Genomic DNA, 14,617 nt, shown 5'->3' on the forward strand with positions numbered 1-14,617 from the left:
GGAGGTTATCAAGGAAGCATCAGTGTTTCCTAGGCTGAAGGTGGTTATAAAGGAAGCATCAGTGTTTCCTAGGCTAAAGGAAGTATCAGTGTTTCCTAGGTCAAAGGAAGCATCAGTGTTTCCTAGGCTAAAGGAGGCTCTAAAGGAAGCATCAGTGTTTCTTAGGCTAAAGGAGGTTATAAAGGAAGTATCAGAGTTCCTGGGCTAAAGGAGGTTGTAAAGGAAGCATCAGTGTTTCCTAGGCTGAAGGAGGTTATATAGGAAGCATCAGTGTTTCCTAGGCTAAAGGAAGCATCAGTGTTTCCTAGGCTAAAGGAAGCCTCAGTGTTTCCTAGGCTAAAGGAGGCTCTAAAGGAAGCATCAGTGTTTCCAAGGCTAAAGGAGGTTATCAAGGAAGCATCAGTGTTTCCTAGGCTAAAGGAAGTATCAGTGTTTCCTAGGTCAAAGGAAGCATCAGTGTTTCCTAGGCTAAAGGAGGCTCTAAAGGAAGCATCAGTGTTTCCTAGGCTAAAGGAGGTTATAAAGGAAGTATCAGAGTTCCTGGGCTAAAGGAGGTTGTAAAGGAAGCATCAGTGTTTCCTAGGCTAAAGGAGGTTATAAAGGAAGTATCAGAGTTCCTGGGCTAAAGGAGGTTGTAAAGGAAGCATCAGTGTTTCCTAGGCTGAAGGAGGTTATATAGGAAGCATCAGTGTTTCCTAGGCTAAAGGAAGCATCAGTGTTTCCTAGGCTAAAGGAAGCCTCAGTGTTTCCTAGGCTAAAGGAGGCTCTAAAGGAAGCATCAGTGTTTCCAAGGCTAAAGGAGGTTATCAAGGAAGCATCAGTGTTTCCTAGGCTGAAGGTGGTTATAAAGGAAGCATCAGTGTTTCCTAGGCTAAAGGAAGTATCAGTGTTTCCTAGGTCAAAGGAAGCATCAGTGTTTCCTAGGCTAAAGGAGGCTCTAAAGGAAGCATCAGTGTTTCTTAGGCTAAAGGAGGTTATAAAGGAAGTATCAGAGTTCCTGGGCTAAAGGAGGTTGTAAAGGAAGCATCAGTGTTTCCTAGGCTAAAGGAGGTTATAAAGGAAGTATCAGAGTTCCTAGGCTAAAGGAGGTTGTAAAGGAAGCATCAGTGTTTCCTAGGCTAAAGGAAGCATCAGTGTTTCCTAGGCTAAAGGAGGCTCTAAAGGAAGCATCAGTGTTTCTTAGGCTAAAGGAGGTTATAAAGGAAGTATCAGAGTTCCTGGGCTAAAGGAGGTTGTAAAGGAAGCATCAGTGTTTCCTAGGCTGAAGGAGGTTATATAGGAAGCATCAGTGTTTCCTAGGCTAAAGGAAGCATCAGTGTTTCCTAGGCTAAAGGAAGCCTCAGTGTTTCCTAGGCTAAAGGAGGCTCTAAAGGAAGCATCAGTGTTTCTTAGGCTAAAGGAGGTTATAAAGGAAGTATCAGAGTTCCTGGGCTAAAGGAGGTTGTAAAGGAAGCATCAGTGTTTCCTAGGCTGAAGGAGGTTATATAGGAAGCATCAGTGTTTCCTAGGCTAAAGGAAGCATCAGTGTTTCCTAGGCTAAAGGAAGCCTCAGTGTTTCCTAGGCTAAAGGAGGCTCTAAAGGAAGCATCAGTGTTTCCTAGGCTAAAGGAGGTTATCAAGGAAGCATCAGTGTTTCCTAGGCTGAAGGTGGTTATAAAGGAAGCATCAGTGTTTCCAAGGCTAAAGGAGGTTATCAAGGAAGCATCAGTGTTTCCTAGGCTGAAGGTGGTTATAAAGGAAGCATCAGTGTTTCCTAGGCTAAAGGAAGTATCAGTGTTTCCTAGGTCAAAGGAAGCATCAGTGTTTCCTAGGCTAAAGGAGGCTCTAAAGGAAGCATCAGTGTTTCCTAGGCTAAAGGAGGTTATAAAGGAAGTATCAGAGTTCCTGGGCTAAAGGAGGTTGTAAAGGAAGCATCAGTGTTTCCTAGGCTAAAGGAGGTTATAAAGGAAGTATCAGAGTTCCTGGGCTAAAGGAGGTTGTAAAGCAAGCATCAGTGTTTCCTAGGCTAAAGGAGGTTGTAAAGGAAGCATCAGTGTTTCCTAGGCTAAAGGAGGTTATAAAGGAAGTATCAGAGTTCCTGGGCTAAAGGAGGTTGTAAAGCAAGCATCAGTGTTTCCTAGGCTGAAGGAGGTTATATAGGAAGCATCAGTGTTTCCTAGGCTAAAGGAAGCATCAGTGTTTCCTAGGCTAAAGGAAGCCTCAGTGTTTCCTAGGCTAAAGGAGGCTCTAAAGGAAGCATCAGTGTTTCCAAGGCTAAAGGAGGTTATCAAGGAAGCATCAGTGTTTCCTAGGCTGAAGGTGGTTATAAAGGAAGCATCAGTGTTTCCTAGGCTAAAGGAAGTATCAGTGTTTCCTAGGTCAAAGGAAGCATCAGTGTTTCCTAGGCTAAAGGAGGCTCTAAAGGAAGCATCAGTGTTTCTTAGGCTAAAGGAGGTTATAAAGGAAGTATCAGAGTTCCTGGGCTAAAGGAGGTTGTAAAGGAAGCATCAGTGTTTCCTAGGCTGAAGGAGGTTATATAGGAAGCATCAGTGTTTCCTAGGCTAAAGGAAGCATCAGTGTTTCCTAGGCTAAAGGAAGCCTCAGTGTTTCCTAGGCTAAAGGAGGCTCTAAAGGAAGCATCAGTGTTTCCAAGGCTAAAGGAGGTTATCAAGGAAGCATCAGTGTTTCCTAGGCTAAAGGAAGTATCAGTGTTTCCTAGGTCAAAGGAAGCATCAGTGTTTCCTAGGCTAAAGGAGGCTCTAAAGGAAGCATCAGTGTTTCCTAGGCTAAAGGAGGTTATAAAGGAAGTATCAGAGTTCCTGGGCTAAAGGAGGTTGTAAAGGAAGCATCAGTGTTTCCTAGGCTAAAGGAGGTTATAAAGGAAGTATCAGAGTTCCTGGGCTAAAGGAGGTTGTAAAGGAAGCATCAGTGTTTCCTAGGCTGAAGGAGGTTATATAGGAAGCATCAGTGTTTCCTAGGCTAAAGGAAGCATCAGTGTTTCCTAGGCTAAAGGAAGCCTCAGTGTTTCCTAGGCTAAAGGAGGCTCTAAAGGAAGCATCAGTGTTTCCAAGGCTAAAGGAGGTTATCAAGGAAGCATCAGTGTTTCCTAGGCTGAAGGTGGTTATAAAGGAAGCATCAGTGTTTCCTAGGCTAAAGGAAGTATCAGTGTTTCCTAGGTCAAAGGAAGCATCAGTGTTTCCTAGGCTAAAGGAGGCTCTAAAGGAAGCATCAGTGTTTCTTAGGCTAAAGGAGGTTATAAAGGAAGTATCAGAGTTCCTGGGCTAAAGGAGGTTGTAAAGGAAGCATCAGTGTTTCCTAGGCTGAAGGAGGTTATATAGGAAGCATCAGTGTTTCCTAGGCTAAAGGAAGCATCAGTGTTTCCTAGGCTAAAGGAAGCCTCAGTGTTTCCTAGGCTAAAGGAGGCTCTAAAGGAAGCATCAGTGTTTCCAAGGCTAAAGGAGTTATCAAGGAAGCATCAGTGTTTCCTAGGCTAAAGGAAGTATCAGTGTTTCCTAGGTCAAAGGAAGCATCAGTGTTTCCTAGGCTAAAGGAGGCTCTAAAGGAAGCATCAGTGTTTCCTAGGCTAAAGGAGGTTATAAAGGAAGTATCAGAGTTCCTGGGCTAAAGGAGGTTGTAAAGGAAGCATCAGTGTTTCCTAGGCTAAAGGAGGTTATAAAGGAAGTATCAGAGTTCCTGGGCTAAAGGAGGTTGTAAAGGAAGCATCAGTGTTTCCTAGGCTGAAGGAGGTTATATAGGAAGCATCAGTGTTTCCTAGGCTAAAGGAAGCATCAGTGTTTCCTAGGCTAAAGGAAGCCTCAGTGTTTCCTAGGCTAAAGGAGGCTCTAAAGGAAGCATCAGTGTTTCCAAGGCTAAAGGAGGTTATCAAGGAAGCATCAGTGTTTCCTAGGCTGAAGGTGGTTATAAAGGAAGCATCAGTGTTTCCTAGGCTAAAGGAAGTATCAGTGTTTCCTAGGTCAAAGGAAGCATCAGTGTTTCCTAGGCTAAAGGAGGCTCTAAAGGAAGCATCAGTGTTTCTTAGGCTAAAGGAGGTTATAAAGGAAGTATCAGAGTTCCTGGGCTAAAGGAGGTTGTAAAGGAAGCATCAGTGTTTCCTAGGCTAAAGGAGGTTATAAAGGAAGTATCAGAGTTCCTAGGCTAAAGGAGGTTGTAAAGGAAGCATCAGTGTTTCCTAGGCTAAAGGAAGCATCAGTGTTTCCTAGGCTAAAGGAGGCTCTAAAGGAAGCATCAGTGTTTCTTAGGCTAAAGGAGGTTATAAAGGAAGTATCAGAGTTCCTGGGCTAAAGGAGGTTGTAAAGGAAGCATCAGTGTTTCCTAGGCTGAAGGAGGTTATATAGGAAGCATCAGTGTTTCCTAGGCTAAAGGAAGCATCAGTGTTTCCTAGGCTAAAGGAAGCCTCAGTGTTTCCTAGGCTAAAGGAGGCTCTAAAGGAAGCATCAGTGTTTCTTAGGCTAAAGGAGGTTATAAAGGAAGTATCAGAGTTCCTGGGCTAAAGGAGGTTGTAAAGGAAGCATCAGTGTTTCCTAGGCTGAAGGAGGTTATATAGGAAGCATCAGTGTTTCCTAGGCTAAAGGAAGCATCAGTGTTTCCTAGGCTAAAGGAAGCCTCAGTGTTTCCTAGGCTAAAGGAGGCTCTAAAGGAAGCATCAGTGTTTCCTAGGCTAAAGGAGGTTATCAAGGAAGCATCAGTGTTTCCTAGGCTGAAGGTGGTTATAAAGGAAGCATCAGTGTTTCCAAGGCTAAAGGAGGTTATCAAGGAAGCATCAGTGTTTCCTAGGCTGAAGGTGGTTATAAAGGAAGCATCAGTGTTTCCTAGGCTAAAGGAAGTATCAGTGTTTCCTAGGTCAAAGGAAGCATCAGTGTTTCCTAGGCTAAAGGAGGCTCTAAAGGAAGCATCAGTGTTTCCTAGGCTAAAGGAGGTTATAAAGGAAGTATCAGAGTTCCTGGGCTAAAGGAGGTTGTAAAGGAAGCATCAGTGTTTCCTAGGCTGAAGGAGGTTATATAGGAAGCATCAGTGTTTCCTAGGCTAAAGGAACCATCAGTGTTTCCTAGGCTAAAGGAAGCCTCAGTGTTTCCTAGGCTAAAGGAGGCTCTAAAGGAAGCATCAGTGTTTCCAAGGCTAAAGGAGGTTATCAAGGAAGCATCAGTGTTTCCTAGGCTGAAGGTGGTTATAAAGGAAGCATCAGTGTTTCCTAGGCTAAAGGAAGTATCAGTGTTTCCTAGGCCAAAGGAAGCATCAGTGTTTCCTAGGCTAAAGGAAGCATCAGTGTTTCCTAGGCTAAAGGAGGCTCTAAAGGAAGCATCAGTGTTTCCTAGGCTAAAGGAGGTTATAAAGGAAGCATCAGAGTTCCTGGGCTAAAGGAGGTTTTAAAGGAAGCATCAGTGTTTCCTAGGCTGAAGGTGGTTATAAAGGAAGCATCAGTGTTTCCTAGGCTAAAGGAAGTATCAGTGTTTCCTAGGCCAAAGGAAGCATCAGTGTTTCCTAGGCTAAAGGAGGCTCTAAAGGAAGCATCAGTGTTTCCTAGGCTGAAGGTGGTTATAAAGGAAGCATCAGTGTTTCCTAGGCTAAAGGAAGTATCAGTGTTTCCTAGGCCAAAGGAAGCATCAGTGTTTCCTAGGCTAAAGGAAGCATCAGTGTTTCCTAGGCTAAAGGAGGCTCTAAAGGAAGCATCAGTGTTTCCTAGGCTAAAGGAGGTTATAAAGGAAGCATCAGAGTTCCTGGGCTAAAGGAGGTTTTAAAGGAAGCATCAGTGTTTCCTAGGCTAAAGGAGGTTATAAAGGAAGAATCAGTGTTTCCTAGGCTAAAGGAGGCTCTAAAAGAAGCATCAGTGTTTCCTAGGCTAAAGGAAGCATCAGTGTTTCCTAGGCCAAAGGAAGCATCAGTGTTTCCTAGGCTAAAGGAAGCATCAGTGTTTCCTGGCTAAAGGAGGCTCTAAAGGAAGCATCAGTGTTTCCTAGACTAAAGGAGGTTATAAAGGAAGCATCAGTGTTTCCGAGGCTAAAGGAGGTTATAAAGGAAGCATCAGTGTTTCCTAGGCTAAAGGAGGCTCTAAAGGAAGCATCAGAGTTTCCTAGGCTAAAGGAGGTTATAAAGGAAGCATCAGTGTTTCCTAGGCTAAAGGAGGTTATGAAGGAAGTATCAGTGTTTCCTAGGCTAAAGGAGGTTATGAAGGAAGCATCAGTGTTTCCTAGGCTAAAGGAAGCATCAGTGTTTCCTAGGCTAAAGGAGGCTATATAGGAAGCATCAGTGTTTCCTGGGCTAAAGGAGGCTCTAAAGGAAGCATCAGTGTTTCCTAGGCTAAAGGAAGTTATAAAGGAAGCATCAGTGTTTCCTAGGCTGAAGGAGGTTATAAAGGAAGCATTCTTTAATAAGAAAATATATATTTTAAAAAACAAACAAAATTAGAGGTTAAATGATTTTCAACAGGAGGGGAAGGTAGAGATGTGCACATGCACAGTAGCAGTGCCTGGTCGCCTCCATCAGTCTCTGCAGGAGGGAATAGCAGCCATGAAAGAATCCTCCCACCTTGGGAGTCGGGATCAACTTTGCGAATACAGTGGATTTGCACACTGGTGTCGTACAAACGGACCCCCCCCCCCAAAAAAAAAAAAGTGAAGGAAGATTTGTGGATACATTTGTGGAAACTCTTCACGCTCACATTCACACACTGTGTGTGCTCGTTTTGCATTTCTATCCGAAAGGTGTTGTGCAAATAAAATGTTAATTAATTAGTATTCAAGTATTCAAGATGGCGCTGACTGCTCAGCTGCTAGTTGCTTCGGCTCCGGACACTCTCGAAGTACCTGGGTGTTCACCTCAACAATAAACTGGACTGGTCACACAACACCAACGCCCTGTACAAGAAGGGCCAAAGTGACCTCCACCTTCTGAGGAGACTGAGGTCCTTTGGAGTGAGCAGGCCTCTGCTCAGGACTTTTTATGACTCTGTGGTGGCCTCTGCTCTCCACTACGCTGCCGTGTGCTGGGCCCCGGGCCCCTGGCCCCCTGGCCCCCTGGCCCCGGGCCCCGGGCAGCACAGAGCGGGACAAGAACAGACTGGACAAGCTGGTCAGGAGGGCCAGCTCCGTCCTGGGCCCCTGGCCCCTGGACTCTGTGAAGGAGGTAAGCGACAGGAGGGTGGTAGTTAAGGCCACCTCCATCACCAACACCACCCACCCACTGCACGGGACTGTAGAGGAGCTGAGGAGCTCTCAGTGGCAGACTGAGACACCCTCAGTGCAGGACGGAGCGCTACCGCAAGTCCTTCATCCCCACTGCTGTCAGACTGGACAACAGGACTGTGTAGTAACAGCAACAGCATGTGAAACAACCCCTGCATCTAGGACACTTTATCTAAGTCACTTAATTTGTAAAATTGTATATAAGATACCTCTATTCTACTAACTGTGTGCACTTTCCTTGCCTATTCTACTAACAGTTTGCACATTCCTCTCCTTTCCTCATGTGTCCTCAAGAACTGTATGCAACAAGTAAATTTCTCCACTGTGAGATTAATAAAGGCGATCTTATCTTATCTTATCTTATCTTATCTTAATGTTTAACTGATTGATGATAGTAGCCATTTACTGGTCATGCTCACATCATACTGGGCTTGGGCTATTTTCTTGGAGGAGTTTGCATGTTCTTCCTATACATTTTCTTTCCAGACATTATTAATTAGTAGAGTTGATCATGACACTCGATACAACTCACACAAGTTGTGAGAAAACCAACAGAGGTGTGGACTCGTGCACATTTGGTGTGAGACTGTGATTTCATGTGCGTCACCGACACCGAAATGTCAGACTGGTGTCACTGAAGAGCCGCAGAGTTCCGATCCAAGTCCATTCACTGTCTGTGTGGTGAATATCACCGTGCCATCTGTCGACTGCTTTACTTACTACGACGTACGTTTATGCTTCGATGTGTTTCTGTCGTCGCGTCGTTGTCCAGGAGCAGCAGAAACTGAGAGAGAGACGACATGCTGCAGATGCACATTCCTGCACACTGTTCACTCGGCTTATCACAACAGGGCTAGATGAGAACACACACACACACACACACACACACACACACACACACACACACACACACACACACACACACACACACACACACACACACACACACACACACACACACACACACACACACACACACACACGGCGGTCCATCTGTCCATCTCTGTTTGAGGTGAAGTCGATGAGGTAATGCTGTTTCTGCGCCGTCGCCTGACACATTTTCTTTAGTGAGGGTCAGATTTCTTTCTGAGCCGTGGCTTTATGAACTTTTTTTCCCCGTCTGTAGTTTGTCTTGTATTTTGTAGTTTTTCACCAGTCAGCTGGATGAATGACATAAGTTTGATTTGTTGTAAACGGCAAAAAGGATTTCACTCATATAGCTATTTTCTTTTCCGCTGCTAGAGCTTTCCCCATAGCGCTTTACACTTCGTCACATTCACCCACACACACACACACACACACACACACACACACACACACACACACACACACACACACACACACACACACACACACACACACACACACACACACACACACACACACACACACACACACACACACACACACACACACACACCAATGGAGGCAGCTGCCAAGACCCTCAGTCAGTTTGAGGTTCAATGTCTCGCTCATGGACATTTGAGATGAGGACTGGGGGGTAGATTGGGTTGAGAGACGACTCGCTCCACCAGCTGAGCCATAACTGGTCCGTTGTAAAGTTTGCCCAGCGTTCAGCTGGTACGGGCTTAGTACTGAGGCAAAAAGCTTTATTTTAGTTACATGTGAAGCAGATCAGGCCGTTTTAGTTCCTGTTGGATTTGATTCCAGGTTGACGGGAAACAGAGTGATGGGAGTTGCAGGTTGTTGCCGCTACGTTCTGGAAACATGGAGGAAGATAAACACATGACGGAGGAACACAAAGTGAAATAACGAAACACAACACACCTTTTCTTTTTGTCATTTCATTTTTACCTCTGCCAACAAAGTTGGACAACCAACTAAGTTGGCCGAGAAGGTTACATTTTCGTCTGTGTATATTTATTCATTTATTGGTTTGTATGTATGTTTTTAAACGCTTATTCACACAAACTATGTACCCGAATTGCATGACATTCTTAGGGATGGTTTGTCATCATCCAAAGGACCAGTCCATCAGATTTGGGGGCATTAACAGCAAACCATTTCCAAATTAACCCCAAAACAACTGGGGGAAAAATGCCCTATACAAAGCAGATGACATCTCATGGAAGAGATCAAAGGAGATCAGCATCTGTTGCCATGGAGACGCTCCCTGCTCAGTGCGCCACAGTGATATAGCTACCTGACAGGTAGCATCGATACGAGCTAACAGCTATCCTGCGAGCAACGCGAACACGGTTATACAAACAAATGTGGCGTTGGCGAAGGTCTGCGCTCCACTGAGTGACGTTCTAGTTTTTTTTTTTTTAAATGTTCCTAAAGTTTTTGCAGATGAGTGCATAGCAGATAGTAGAAATACTGACCGTGTGCGGCAGTGAAGACAAAGAGTGATCTGAACAGGAGCGGGTGTCCTCTGTTTGTCCCCCGCTGCCTCTTTAGCAGGTGATTATCACAGCGGCCGCAGGACCTCCATCGGTGGGAAAAGGGGGAAGGAGGAGAACTGAGGCCCTCTGACATTTAAAAAAACACCACAACTCAGTGTTCGTGGTTCGTTTTATTAGAGCTTGAAATCCCCAGGAAGCGCCTCAGTCATCAGGGTTACGTGTTACAAGAAGTAAACATTGTGCTTTTGGAAGACTGAAAAGTAAGGAAACAGGACGAGTGAGGAAAGTGAAATAAAAAAAGGAAACAATTTATAAGTATAAAGCTTTAGCTGTTAGCTTTAGCCTTACCTCCACTGAAAAATAGCTCTGTTAGCGGTCCTGTCTGTATGTTGACAGATTATTTCAGCTGCTTTGCTGTTATTTCTTCTTATTTGTATTAGTTTATTAGTCTTTCCCTTTCAAGAAGTACTAAGATCCAGATTATAGAGCTTCCTCAACCAGTGTGGGGAAAAAAAACAGCTCATTGCAGACATGGTTTCATGGTCAAAAACATATTTTTCTACAGTGTCATTCATACCATGTGGCGATTACAATGACACCAAAGGACTGTGAAAGCATTTTGAAGTCCTCTAGTGTGAATTGTCCTGTTCAAAGATTTTGAAACTTTTAAAGTTCATATTTCCCAACTGATGTTTGTTTAATTTCTCAAGACCTGCTAAACATGGTTGAGATTAGCTCTCCCATAATGAGCTGTTTTAGCATCAGGAGTCTTGTTTCACTGAAAGTCGTATCTAATCGCTGGAGATACGACATCTTGTTGGAACAAAAAAAACCAAATGACAGTGAGGTTTGTACATTGCTGCTCCATGAGTCCATCCATTTGTCGGGTTTTCTCTGAAAAAGTGCCCTTAAATGATTTTGTTGTATTCATCGCTTTATAAATGAAGTTGAGTTGAGTTGAGTTGAATCGAATCGAACCGAACCGAACCGAACCGAACTGAATTGAATCCAATCCAATCCAATCCAATCCAATGGAATTGAACTGGTGTAAAGGTGTGTCTCATGCATATGAGCAGCTTTTGTTTTGAACTGTTTACAGTAACACAGACTGTAAAAGATCCTCTTTCCAGGGACACAGTGGAGCAGCAGCTTTTCAGGCAGATCGCTCTCTGGGGAGCGTCTGAACCCAGACTGAGGTGAGCTATTTATAACATACAGGCTATTGTTTCCAAGATTATACCTGAGTTTTACTCTTTCGTCCTCATTTTCTAAAAAAAACACACAAAAAAATCCTCCCAGAAAGGAGGCCGGTGTGTCTGGCGAGTCTGCTGTCCTGGTCTGAACCAGCTCCGCGGGACGGGAGGAGGGAGGCTGGAGCTTCTACACCATGATGTCATTGTAGCAACCAAAACACTGGCTCCACTTTCAGCTGTGGGGACAAACAGCCGGGCCTTCTGCTTTGGTAACCGCAGGACAAACACCTGATGGGGATTCCTCCGGGCAGTCAGAGAGACGGGGGGTGGGGGAGGGGGGCATTGGAGGTATGAAGCCAAATCAGACCGACTTGACCTTTAAAGCTATAACCGCACTTTTTGCGGCGGGCGGGGCAGGAAGGGAGTTTTCGCGTGGTCCCATGGAAAAAGTTGCGGATGGTACGGGGAAAAAAGGTGCCCCCACCGGCAACGACCACCCCTCCATTGAGGTACCGAGCACTGAGGGGGACCGACAACGCAGCCCTCTGCTGATTGGTCGTGACAATCGTCACTCTTGACTTGCCCACAATATTTAGATATTTCCTCAGCCAGAAACCATCCGTTGTGCGCGACACAAAAAGATTCCTTCTATAAAATAACAGTGTTTGTTCTCTCGCTTGTAATTGATACCGGCTGGGACTGATTCACGTTTTTGTTAGTGTTTTGTTTTCCGTCGCGTGTATTTCTGTAGTTTCCAGCTGCAACCTTTCAGAAGTGGAGCGAGTTAACCTGATTTTTTTTGTGCTTCTGACTTCGGCAAAGTGGTCATCAGGCACTAAAGGAGATTTGTTTAGGGGTACTGTTGGTAATTAATTGCCCTTTTCTTTCAGATTTTAAATTCTGCAATTTCAATTTTGCAGAGAATGACTGGGCAGTGCATTGGAACCCCATTCATTTTACTTCAGTCAGCGTTTTACGAGCTGTACATTGTGCATGTTGATATTGCAATAACAAAAAAAAAAACAAATTACAACATATTGCACAGCTCTAGTGCACCTTTAGTGGTTTCGCTTCATGGCTTCATGGCTGCAGTCCTGCTGCAGGTTTCAGGATGATGGTTAAGAAGTTTGCAGATCTCATTTACATCCTTATCACAGCCACAGAGGATTAGATTACGGTCATAGAGGGGAGGGAGCGGAGACGGGGGGGGGGGGGGGGGTGCTGCAGGTGAAGGCATCCGTCAGTGAGGTTTATGTACACCTTATCTGGTGCCGTCATATCGTCTCTGTGTTGCACGGCGGCTCTCGAGTTACAGAGGGACTCACACACACTCTGCAGGAGGGAAAACAGCAGTGATGGTGCAGTTTGACACTGAAAACCTGGCAGGTGACCTGATCACTCATGGATTTGGCGTCAGGAGGTGTTTCTGGTGTTGTTGCCGACGTGTCACTGAGCTTTCAATTTGCGTTCCTTCTCCTGCTGGAACGTCAACAAAAAACACACAGGAGCCAGGAAGGTCGGGTTCAGGCAGATCATATAGTGGAAAATTGTGTTGTTGTTTATCTTTGTTTGTTTTTTTAAATACAGTTACTACAACCATATCTTGGTCAAACCCGTTAAGCCAGGGGTGTCAAACATGCGCCCCGGGGGCCAGAACCGGCTCACCAGAGGATCTAATCCGGCCCGCCATGTGATTTTCTTTTTTTTTTTTTTAAAGTATAACTCTGAAAACTGACAGAGGCTGATCTAGAAACACTAGATTGGCAAAAATGACATTCAAAACCGGCCTTGGTCCGAATTAATTAATGCATCTGTGGAGGTCACATAACACAATGATTTGGATCATCACCAAAGGTTAATGGGTTCTTCCTGTGTACCAATTGTTATGAAGCTGAGCTCTTTTTAGTTTTTGAGATATCTTGTTTACAGAAAAACAGTCTAAAAAGAAACCTGGGTGATTTTTTTTTTAACCTCCTTGGAAGTAAGAATGACTTAAAATGATGGCGTCCCATATGCCCCGCCTATAGGTGGTGCTGTAATGCTCAGAAATACACCAAAAATGGGGAAGAAGACAAAATGCGTGAAAAAACAAATCCTTGTTTTTGAGAAATCCAACATCTGGCCTCATTACGTCTGTGAAGGACTTAACAAAATCAGTATGTATTTGTTTGTATGCCTGTTATAGCAAGTTTACATCAAAACGACTGCACTGATTTTGTCTAAATTTTCACCACAGATAGATGTCAAGTGTGTGTGTGTGTGTGTGTGGGGGGGGGGGGGTAATTTGCCATTGTTGTTGTTGTTGCCGTGACACCGCGGGGTTATCAGGTCGAGAGGTGGTGCTGACAACACTTCCACGGATGAGATTTCACAATTTTGAGAGAAAATAAATCCTGTACAATGTACTTTTACATATTACATTATTTCTAATTGATATACTAGATATTTTTCATATATATAGTATCCATATATGCTCCATATATATTTAGTATAGTATCGTACGGCTTTGTTTCTTTGTGTTTGTGTTCACCGTTCTCCTAATGGGTGAGTGAAACTAACGGAGAGGCGCTTCACAGCACAGTCTCGTGCTGCGGGGAGGCGGCGAGAATTCACGTCTCAAAACAACAACAACCCTGACAACACCACAACATCTGAATATTCGAATAATCAGGTCCACAGTGACTGTGCTTTGAAATCCCAATCAAAAAAACGATGTGGTTACAGGAAACGGCGTTGTCACGTGGACATGGCCTGAACTGAGCATGAGGCGCCGCACAGTGTGAACGTGGCGACGCCGTCAATGAAAATCTCTAGATGTGGAATTCTTCTGACAGCATTTATAACAAAACAAAGCGGCTGATGGAGATTTTGGGCCCCGTTTTACGCGTTGTTTCGGTGACAACACCGGGGGGAAAAAGTGTTGTGTTTACACTCTGGCAGCGGACACACTGACAACGATGTAGTTAGTCTGCTGGGCCACTGGAGGGCGCTGTGGCTTGTTCTAGCAATGAAACCACAGAGACGTGTGCAGAGAACAAAGCGCTGTAAATGTGAAAACAAATTGACATCCGTATGGACTGATGAAGAATCGGATGCTATCAGGGGCGAGTCTCAACTATTAAACCACTGATATGGACGATAAAACTGGAATACAGATGATCAAACCACTATGGTCCGCCATGTTTGTTTACAAATAGATGAGAAGCAGGAGGGAGGGGGGGGTGAGCAGTAAGAGCACATGTGTAGTCACCTTATTCCGCCCCGCCCACTTTTACTTCTGTCCCACACTTCCGTTTGAAACGCACTTCCGGTTCCAGTGAAATCGCATTTGTTTCAACAGAGAACTACTGGGAAGGCTTGCATCTAAAATATCATATAAGGTAGGTTATTTTGCGCCAAATGTGCTATGATCATGTACACCAAGGAGTAAACGATGCATTGCTTCTGTTGATAGTTTGAAAACGACTTTGAGGTGTTTATAGAGCCCGTTTGCCGGTCAGATCGCATCCCTGCTGTGTGCTCAGTACGGAGCTCCTCTTCACTGAGGAGAGCAAAGAACAACAATCTGGAGGATTCTTCAGTGTGGAAACACAATATTCCATATAGAGCTGACTTTATTACAGACTACACTGTCTAAATCAGAGTGTGTCCAGTGCTACATGCTGTCATTATAGTGCCGCAGCGCGGAGTTGGCAGTGTTTACAAGACGACAGGCTAATGTTGCTAACTAGTTAGCTTCCAGCCGGTCTAGCGATTCTTAAGCTGCGTCTTGCTTAGGAAATTAAGGCGTCTGTTAAACAAACCCAGCGACTAAAAACTACCCAAAACATGCTTTGTAAAGATATGCAGCATGTCCATCTCGGGAATTTAGCTGCTGCAG

This window comes from Blennius ocellaris (assembly GCF_963422515.1).
Source record: "Blennius ocellaris genome assembly, chromosome: 2".
Classification (NCBI taxonomy): domain Eukaryota; kingdom Metazoa; phylum Chordata; class Actinopteri; order Blenniiformes; family Blenniidae; genus Blennius; species Blennius ocellaris.